The sequence below is a fragment of the Lytechinus pictus genome, chromosome 1 (genome assembly GCF_037042905.1).
Source record: "Lytechinus pictus isolate F3 Inbred chromosome 1, Lp3.0, whole genome shotgun sequence".
Classification (NCBI taxonomy): domain Eukaryota; kingdom Metazoa; phylum Echinodermata; class Echinoidea; order Temnopleuroida; family Toxopneustidae; genus Lytechinus; species Lytechinus pictus.
In genome coordinates this window covers 7,398,596-7,408,861 of record NC_087245.1, presented here as the reverse complement: position 1 = coordinate 7,408,861, position 10,266 = coordinate 7,398,596, and positions in this window count along the sequence as shown.

Sequence of the window (10,266 nt, the reverse complement as noted above, 5' to 3'; positions counted from 1 at the left end):
TCTCATAAGAATATTGCAATAAGTGAGAATAAAAAAACATGTTTTTTCTCGGAATGGTCCAAAGTGGACCTAACCCCTTTTGTAACTAAACTCTTCATATCATGCTAATGAGTCACTGCAAATAGAATTCTTTACAGGTCTGCACATTAATTATTTCAGCTCAACTTCACGCTCGCGTAAATTTTTAGTGATATTGTTCATAATAACAAAGAGCGCTTAGAATGTCCAGGTTTCAGGTCGGAACTGAATCAAAATTTCAGCTCGCGCTTCGAGCTCGCATCAATAAATTAGGCCTATATATCCATCCTATTTATGGTTACAAAATGTGCTTAGATATCAATTTTTTAGATAGAGAAATTAAAAAGTTTCAGCTCGTGCTTCGCGCTCGCATTATTTTGATTGGTGTGACATGTATTTTATTCAAGAGTCACTGCAAACGGGTACCTTTGCAGGACAGTACACTGCAAAAACTCCGGTGTTGATTTAACACCAGCCCAGAATTTATGTTCACACCAGAGAAATATTGAAACAACCCCAGTTTGGAATCAAACCGATGCTGTTCGGTGTTGTATAAACACCTATCTGGTGTTAGACTAATACGGTGGCGTACCTGGCATATTTCGTCGGGGGGGGGGGGGGGGTGGGGCAAGCGACAAGGATGAGCAAGGTGGGGGTTAGTAGGCATGGACATATAGACACAATTTTTTCAGGGGGGGGCTGATAATCATTGCCAAAATATCAAATTCACAGTTTTTAATTTTCGAGCGATAGAAGCGAGCGAACATTTTTTGATAAATATTTAGCCTTTTTACATGATATGAAACGTGCAGAAATTCGGTCATAAAATTACCAATACACGAGGATATTTGGGCACCTCGCAGTCCTCGTTGCCCTGCATTTTGCAGCCAACCCCCCCCCCCCTTCACGTTTGGATGTGTAGGTCTGGAAGTGGCACTGAAGGTGGGAAATGTTACCCAGGGGGTGCCCAATATAACAGTTGGGATTTTGCTACTACTGATATTTGCTATCGCAAAAATTTTCCCGGTCATATCATGGTATGAATAGGCGTAATGGTGTAATGAGTCGACGATTTTGAGAGGGCCAGATATTGCGTATCGGGCAGAATTCATCTTTTAAAAAAATTACGAGAATTTTTTGACATTTTTAATACAAAAAAAAAATTGTGATAGATTTTGACATGATATCCAGAGAATAATATATTTCATTCTTTTCTCTTTCCATTCCTTTTTTTGTGTGGTCTATACCCCACTGTGAACAGGATTCTTTGTGGCAGTAGCGTGAAGAGTACAAAAACGAGGGCCACAGTATGGCGCATGTGCTAAAAAGCTGCTTAATAAAAGTCGCGAGCGAAGCGAGCGAGAAAAAAATCACCTTTTCATGAGAATCTAACTTTGAGATATTTTTAAACTTTATATTCCGTAAAGAAAATCACTTTTCCTTTGCTTTTCTTTCCTCCTTTTTTTTTTGCTCTTGGTTGTAGAACTTTTGGGGCCATGGCCCAACCCTTCGATACTCATATACGGCAGTGCAATGCGGTTGGGGTCTTGATATCAAAGCCATTTAAACCTCGCAGATTGCCGCTATTTTTAATCAAATCGCGAGTATATACAGAATATAGCTTTTACACAACACATTTATTCAACCCAGTTGCGTAATGAACCAAATATTTTGAGGAGGCAAAACAAAGCAATGTGGGAAAATTTGTAACAAGTCGCCAGCGAGCAAAGCAAGCTGCAAAAAAAGTGCCTATTGAAATTAAATTCTAATTATGTGATAGATTTTTCCATTACATTCTGCAAATAACACATTTCATTGTTTCCATTAATTTCATTATACGTTGTCAATAATTATTTCCTCTTGGGTGTGGAACCAAGGCCCCCCGCGCCTATATGCCAGTGATTGAACGTAAAGCTTAATGTACGAAAGGTCCCTACAGGGGGGGGGGGGGGGCGTTATATATAGAGCCATTTGAATATTATAGATGAAGAGCCCGGGGGTCTGGGACAAATCCCCGGTAGCATATTTGCATAAAATTTAGCAAGCTTATACCACAATGTTGTATACTGTCCATCTTTCTTCCCGCTCTTTACTTTCAATCCTCGGCAGCCCGGTCGTGTTATTAATTTTTTTTTCTTGTCCCATTTCTTTGTTTTCCAATTTAGCTTTTGATTAATTCCATTCTACCTTCATTTCCCGCTATTGTTTGCCACTTTGTCATCTTTTGATTTATTTCCCATCATGCTATTGCATTACATAGGCCTATTTCGGAATGATTTGTTCTTTCTCAAATGTTCTTCTTTCGTTCCTTTCCCGCTTAATTCCTTCCTTTTTCATTAAAAGAAAATATTTTTTCTTCGTTTTCTTTTCACGTTTTCCCTTTCCCTTTCCTTTTCCTCCTTTCCATCTCCCCTTTCCTTCCCCTTTCCCTTTCTTTCTCCCTTCCTTTTCTCTTTTTCCCGTTTTTTTAATTTTCCCGGTGAAATCCGCCAGGGGGGCAGCTTGTCCCCATGCCCCACCGCCTATTACGTCACTGATTCTAAGCACCTTTTTCAAAAACTATGAACAAGATGGTAGTTAAAAACAATTAATTGGTGTGAGCGCGCGCTGAAAATTTTTGATATTTCGACCTGAAAACTTTACATTCTAAGCACTTCATTTAATTGTGAACAGGATGGAATTTTATGCAAGTGAGAAGCTCGAGCTAAAATGTTTGATAGTTCCGACCTAAGAACCTGATATTCTAAGCACTTTTTGTAACCGTGAACAAATTGATTGCTAATGATATATATTTTATTTTTTATATTCCGACCTGAAAACCGGACATTCTAAGCACTTCATTTAACTATGAACAGGATGGATATACCTAAACATTTATAAGTGAGCACAAAGCGCGAGCTGAAATTTTTGATATTCCGGCCTAGAACTGGATATTATAAGCACTTTTTGTAACCGTGAACAAATTGGTTTCTAACTAATCAATTGACCTGAAAATTTTTGATATTTCAACCTGAAAACTAGACATTTATATTAGGTATCCTACTAAAAAAATGATGCGAGCGCGTAGCGCGAGCGAGATTTTTATTGTTATAATTATATTACCTAAAAGTTGTTCTTTACCTTTTTCCTGTCCCTGGTCAGCACAGTCCGTCCTCACTATAGGTACAGAGAGAGCTAAAGTCGCATTACGTAAAAAATCACAATTTACCGATAAAAGTGTACAGTTAAATTGACATTTACCGACAAAGATGGTGGAACTAATAAACCGAATCAGTTGGAACAGCCCCGTGTGCCCGACAGTTTATAATTTTTTCCGACAGTCTGCAGTCCAGTTTTTGTTTTCCCCTTTCTCTTAAACTCTTTCTTCTTTTTCCCCTTCCCCCCTTTTTTCTCTCTCTCCTTTTTCCTCTTTTCTTTTTCGCTTCCTTTTTTTTTGCTTGTGACTCGTCAGGGGGGGGGGGGGGCAGTCTGCCCCCCTTAGTTACGCTAGTGGACTAATACCAAAACCGGTGTTGTTCAACACTTCTCTGGTGTGGACATATATAGATTCCGATTCCGGGCTGGTGTTAAATCAACACCAGAGTTTTTGCAGTGTACATTAAAAATTTCAGTTAGATATTAAAAAAAAAAGATATATATGTTTCTGTCTACGCGATTATTCCATCATGAAAAGTATCGCAACAAGTATGAAGCTTGATTACCATATCATTTATAATAAAATAGGTAATCTGTAGATGGAATTTTTCTGGTTACTTATTAAATTTATAACCAAAAACATGATAGCTCTGGATATAACTGCATGTCTATCAAAGGTCAAGTCCACCCCAGGTTAATGTTGATTTGAATAAATCAAACTAGCATAACACTGAAATTTTCATTAAAATCGGATGTAAAATAAGAAAGTTATGACATTTTAAAGTTTCGCTTATTTTTTTACAAAACAGTGATATGCACAATTTAGTGAAATGCAAATGAGTCAGTCGATGACGTCCTTCACTCACTTTTTCTTTTGATTTTTATTGTTTAAATTATTGATTATTTTTTCATTTTTTACATATTTGACAATAAGGACCAACCTGAATTCCACAGGTTCAGGGAAGAATTAATCGTTGTCAGTGGTGTAACAGGCGGGGCAGGCTGCCCCCCCTGGCGGATTTCACCCAAAATAAAAAAAACGGGAAAAAGAGAAAGGGAGGGAGAAAGAAAGAAAGGGAAAGGGAAAAAGTAAAAAGAAAACTAAGAAAAAACATGCAAAAATGGAAAACAGAAGGAAAGCGGGAAAAGGAACGAAAGAAGAACATGTGAGAAAGAACAAACCATTCCGAAATAGCCCTACTAATACATTAGCATGATTAAGAATGGGAAATGAATTAAAAGATGGCAAAATGGCAAAAAAAGCGGGAAATGAAGGTAGAATGGAATGAGCCAAAAGCAAATTGGAAAACAAAGAAAAGGGACAAGAAAAAAAGAAGAAGAAAGAACTTAATAACACGGCCAGGCTGTCGAGGATTAAAATAAAGAACGGGAAGAAAGATAGACTGCATACAAAATTGTGTTATAAGCTTTCTAAATTTTATGCAATAATTACGGTCGCAATCATTACTTCAGCTAAATCTCCAAAGCTACCGGGGGCTTTGCCCCAGACCCCACTCAGTAGGGGCTTCATCTGTAACTTTCAAAGGGCTCTATAACGCCCCCTTGTATGGACACTTCCTACATTAAAGGGGAATCCAGCCTTGGCCATAAAATGTTTTGTTGGGAAGGAGAAAAACAAATTAAAAAGAATGGTGAAAGTTTGAAAGAAATCGGACAAGCAATAAGAAAGTTATAGCTGCTTTAAAATTGAGATCACTAATAGTATGTAGATTTCAAATTGGCAACTGGGTAAGTAAATTATGACAAGGGGCAAGGACAACTTTCCCATAGGCCATGTACTTTATTATCAGGGATGTGTGGTTTTCTCCCAAGTACTCATTCCCCTGGGGCAGTAATCTAAATAAAAACCAGGTAGTATATTGTTTAATGTCCTCATGAAAGTCCATGAGATTAAATATCAATGTCCAAAACACTGAGGAATTAGAATTTACAGAAAATGCTCTAAAATGTGTCGGGGTTTATGTTGGAAAATTTCATAGAGAAGTTGAAAACTTAAATTGGGAAGGTAAAGTGAAGAAAATAAAAAGTACTTTAGACTTATGGAAAATGCGAAAACTAACTTTGTATGGGAAGGTGACTGTCATAAAGCATTTAGTCACTTCTCAATTAGTATATACAGCAACAGCAGTCCCAGTACCCTTGAAAATAATTAAATTGGTAAATAGATTGACATACTCTTTTTTATGGAATTCCAAAGCTGAAAAGGTCAATCGAAATGTATGCTGTAATTCTGAAATAGAAGGAGGCCTTAGAATGGTCAATTTACTTTACAAATGTTTTTCTCTTCGTTTATCATGGATTCAAAAATATATCTCAGGTGAAAAAACACCATGGAAAATTTTATTCAATTATCGGATCAGTAAAATTTCTGTCATTCATATGTGTTTGAGATTTAACTGCCAAAAAATGATATAATAAGAATATGCAAAAGAAAACAATTACCTGTGTTTTACATTGACCTTTTTAGATCGTGGTCTGAAATAAAGTATATTCACATGTTTAATGTTTTCGATATAAACCAAGAAATCATCTGGTATAATAGCAATATAAAACATGAGAAAGAAACGTTATTTTTTCAAAACTGGATCAAAGAGGGGATTTATAAAGTGGGACAGATTATAAAAGATGGGAATTGGAAAGATTTTTCATGTATTAGCAACTATTTTAAACGCAGACAATTGCTTACTTCTTTCGAATTGTCAAAACTCAAAAAGGCATTCCCACACTTCTGGTTAGAGAAATTACGTAATACAAGAACCCCACAACGGCTACAAATAGAAGAACCAAATGTGATTGAGTTAGCAACAGGTGACTCAATTAATGTCGAGAAAATGTCAGCTAAACACTATCATAGTTTGTTCGTGGATAAATATAAAGAAGAACCCGTTTGTTTACATTTTTGGCAAGATCGTTTAGACTTATCAAACGAATTTAATTGGAGTGAAGTATTTAAATTCAAATTTCAGCAAATTAATGACAATAAAATAAAACAATTCAATTTGAAACTTTTTCACAGAATATTGTCCAGTAAAGACAATTTATGCAAATGGGGAATTTCGAATGATAATTTATGTCGTACTTGCAAGGAAACTATATGTCATTTTTTATTGACATGCAAAAAAGTCAGGATATTTTGGAAAATAGTTTCGTGTCTTATTCGGAATATTTTTGACCTTGCTATTGACATTAATGAAAAAACGATTATTATAGGATATGATATAGGCAACCGAAAAACAAAACTCGTCAATTTCATCCTTAATTATGCCCAATATACTGTATATTATGTCAAAGAATGTAATGATAAAAAGAAACATGTGTTACATGGAAACTATCTATTGAAAGATTTGAAAGCAGAAATAAGATTTCACATAAGTTTGAAGTATAATCAGAAAAGATTTAATGAAAATGAGTTGCAAAAGATGCGTTTTTACTTTGAGTGAATACACTACCAGTCACGGTTTTTGGGGTTCGCTGTTGGCTGGCCTGATGTTGGAGCCGGAGAACAATGGATTCAGTCCACTGAATCTATTGTTCTCTGGTTCTCGACGGGTGACAGCGGGCCGAGGAATTGTGACTGGTGGTGTAAGTAACATATTTTACTGTATTTGTTGTACTTTTTGTAAAATATTGTTGTGTGATACGATATGAATTTTGTTGATGTAAAAACTTGTATCTTTTGATATTTTTATGGACAATAAAGTACCTCAATTGAGGATAAATAGAAAAAAAAATGTCCTCATGAAAGAAAAATATAATTTGAAATAAAACTTTTGGGAAAAATTACATTTTAGTATAGTCCTTGCCTTACATCACTATGACATCCCATATGCGGCCAATTTGAAGTCTCCATGAGTATAGTGATTACCAATATTTACATATTTTCAAAATTCATAACTTTCTTGTTGTTTGTCCAATATTGTTCAAACTTTCACCTATCAACTTGTCTGATTTTTCTCTTTCTTATAAAAACAAGTTTTTATTTGGGTTGGATTCCCCTTTAAGCTACATTACCAGGGCCTATAAGTATAACAGTGTCTGAACCACTGACAGAGTCACCCTGGTAAAATAAGACGTAATGAATAAAAAAATAAATAAAAGCTTTACGTTCAATCACTGGCGTACAGGGGGGGGGGGGCTTGGTTCCACACCCAAGGCGAAATAAGTAGTAGTAGTAGTAGTAGTAGTAGTAGTATGGTATTTATTCAATAAGAAAACTGGCAAAACAGTCCAAAGACTGAAAAATCCAGTGCACAGTATAAACAAAGGCAAATTACAATATTATAAAAATGAAATAAAAGCAAAAAATTACAACCAACCGATAATCATATTACACAATCATAAAAGATATACCAAAAGAAAAAAAAAGAAAATAAAAGAAAATATAGGAGGTAACGTAATATGGAAAACAATGGAATATAGGTTATTTGCTCAACATAATGGAAAAATTTGCTACATAATTTGAATTTCATTTCAAAAGGTCAAAATTTTCCGGCCCGCTTCGCTCGCTGGCGACTTTTTACAAATTTTCCCACATTGCTATGTTGTGTCCCTTCAAAATGTTTGGTTCATTGCGGAACTGCGTTGAATTGATATGTTGTGTAAAAGCTATATACTGTACATACCCGCGATTTGATTAAAAATAGCGACAATCTGTAATGTTTAAAGTGGCTTTGATATTAAGAGGTCTCCGCCCCGGACCCATCCTGTATAGCACTGGCGTACAGATGGAATGGTTGGGCCATGGCCCCCAAAAGTTCTACAACCAAGAACAAAAAAGAAAAAGTGTAAGATATGAAAGGTTATTTTTTTCTCGCTTGCTTCGCTCGCTCGGGACATAAATTATGTTAAGCAGCTTTTTGGCACATGCGCCATACTGTGCCTCTCTTTTTCGCGCACAATCCTGTTCACAGTGGCGTACAGACCAAAAAAAAAAGAAAAGGAACAAGAGAAGGGTGAAATATGATATTATTTTCTGAATATTATGTCAAAATCTATCACAAAATTTGATTTTTGTAATGAAATTGTCATTTTTTTTTTGCTCGCTCGCTTCGCTCGCTCGCAGCTTTAAAAAAAGATAAATTCTGTCTGGTACGCAATATCTGGCTCCCTCAAAATTTTTGCCTCATTACATCATTACCTGTTCATACCATATGACCGGGAAATTTTTGGCTCTTGCCACCGACCCCTGTTACGCCCCTGATCATGCTGATCGTTGTTTCACTTGACAATGAGGAGAAACTTAAAATATTTCATATAATAAAATACAAAAGAAATAGTGAGTGGATGACGCCATAGTCTCCTCATTTGCATAACACCCAGGATGTGCATATAACTGTTTTGTGAAATTAGGCAAAACTTTAAAATGTCATAACTTTCTTATTTTACAGCCGATTTTGATGAAATTTTCAATGTTATGCTTATTGAATTTTTTTCTTTTTATTCAAATAAACTTTTTGTTGGGGTGGACTTGTCCTAATTTAAACTGTTAATGGATTTAAAAATACGTTATTGTGAACTGCCAAAGTTTATTATGGTCTCCATTGTGTTAGATGCCAAGAAAACATCACACAAAGGACCAGTCCAAACCCCAACAAATGATTTGAATAAAAAGTGAAAATCCAACAAAAGCATAACACTGAAAATTTCATCAAAATCGGGATGTAGAGCTATGACATTTTTAAGTTTCGGTTAATTTCACAAAACAGTTAAAAGCACATCCTGGTCGGTAAGCAAATGATGGAACCGATGACGTCACACACTTACTATTTTATTTTGTATATGAAATATTTAGCTTCACCCTCTCTTTATAATGAGTCTATCATACACGTCCTTCTTTCTCTCTCCTTTTCCCTTTTTATCTCCTCACCCTTCTCGATTTCTTTACCTCGATCTCCATGCACTCTCTCTCATCTCAATATGGAATGTTAACCATGGACCCATGCTGTAACTTGCTTTCATACAGTTCCCTATGCAAACATCATCTCACCAATGCATATCATTGCATCTTTGAATAATTGTTTTACAAATTTAAATGCAGAGATTTCAAAATATCCTAACTTTGTAATCTTTCAATCGTTTTTTTATGTTTCTTGCAATTAGGAATATAATTGTTATTTAAATCGTATTTTCACGAATGTTTTGCTGTATTAGGATGAGAATAATAATAATAATAAATCATATATAAAAACATGGCGATTGTATTGCTGCTTTTGATTTTACTATTTTCATTTTTAAAAGCAAACCTGTTCTCATCATGGAGCTATCGTGGATCGTTTTATATCTATATAGCCCTATACAAAAGTGCAATGTTGCTTTCAAAGCTGCATTATAGCCCATGTACATTTATTTCCTGCCTGCTCATGTAGTGTTGTTTGTATCGCTTTGGCACAGATAATCACCATCCCGCTATACTCAACCAAACAACGACGCAATCATCATTATCAGCATCGTAATCACTTTGCCATTTGTGCAGAACAGTAATGACGATGTGGTTAGGGGCATTTGCAGGAGATATCTATCGGGGGAGGTGGATTTGTGATAAAGCTTTCGTTCCTATTCAATTGTTGCTTCAATATTTTAAAGAGTAATGTATACAGAAGTTGCAATTATTTCAGTTTCTCATTTTTCCACAAATATCAAATCCCACCAAAAAACCAAAACAAAACCATTATGTTCTGCGACTATGAGATATTCATTGTCGTTGCAAATTAAGAATTAATAATAGGGCCTACTCCTTTTTTCTATAATGTTTCCCAAAACGTTCCAAACTATAGACTTCAGTGATGTTCATAAAATACGTTTAGTCAAAATTGCAGATCGTAAATTGATGATGCAAACAAGATTTCTGAAAGTTTTATTGAGAGAGATTATATCAGCCTGAACATGGCCCTCATATTGTTCCGAGTGCATCTTTACTATATAAATCAAAATTTGCTATATTCTCTATTTAGTTTGTTGTAGGGCCTATAAATATTTCTTATTACTCATATTTGGGATTATAATCTTGGCAGGCTATAAAGGACTTAATTACTCACAATAATCTTCATACCTTTCTTTTACATCGTTTTGTTCATAAATTTTGTTCATGATATA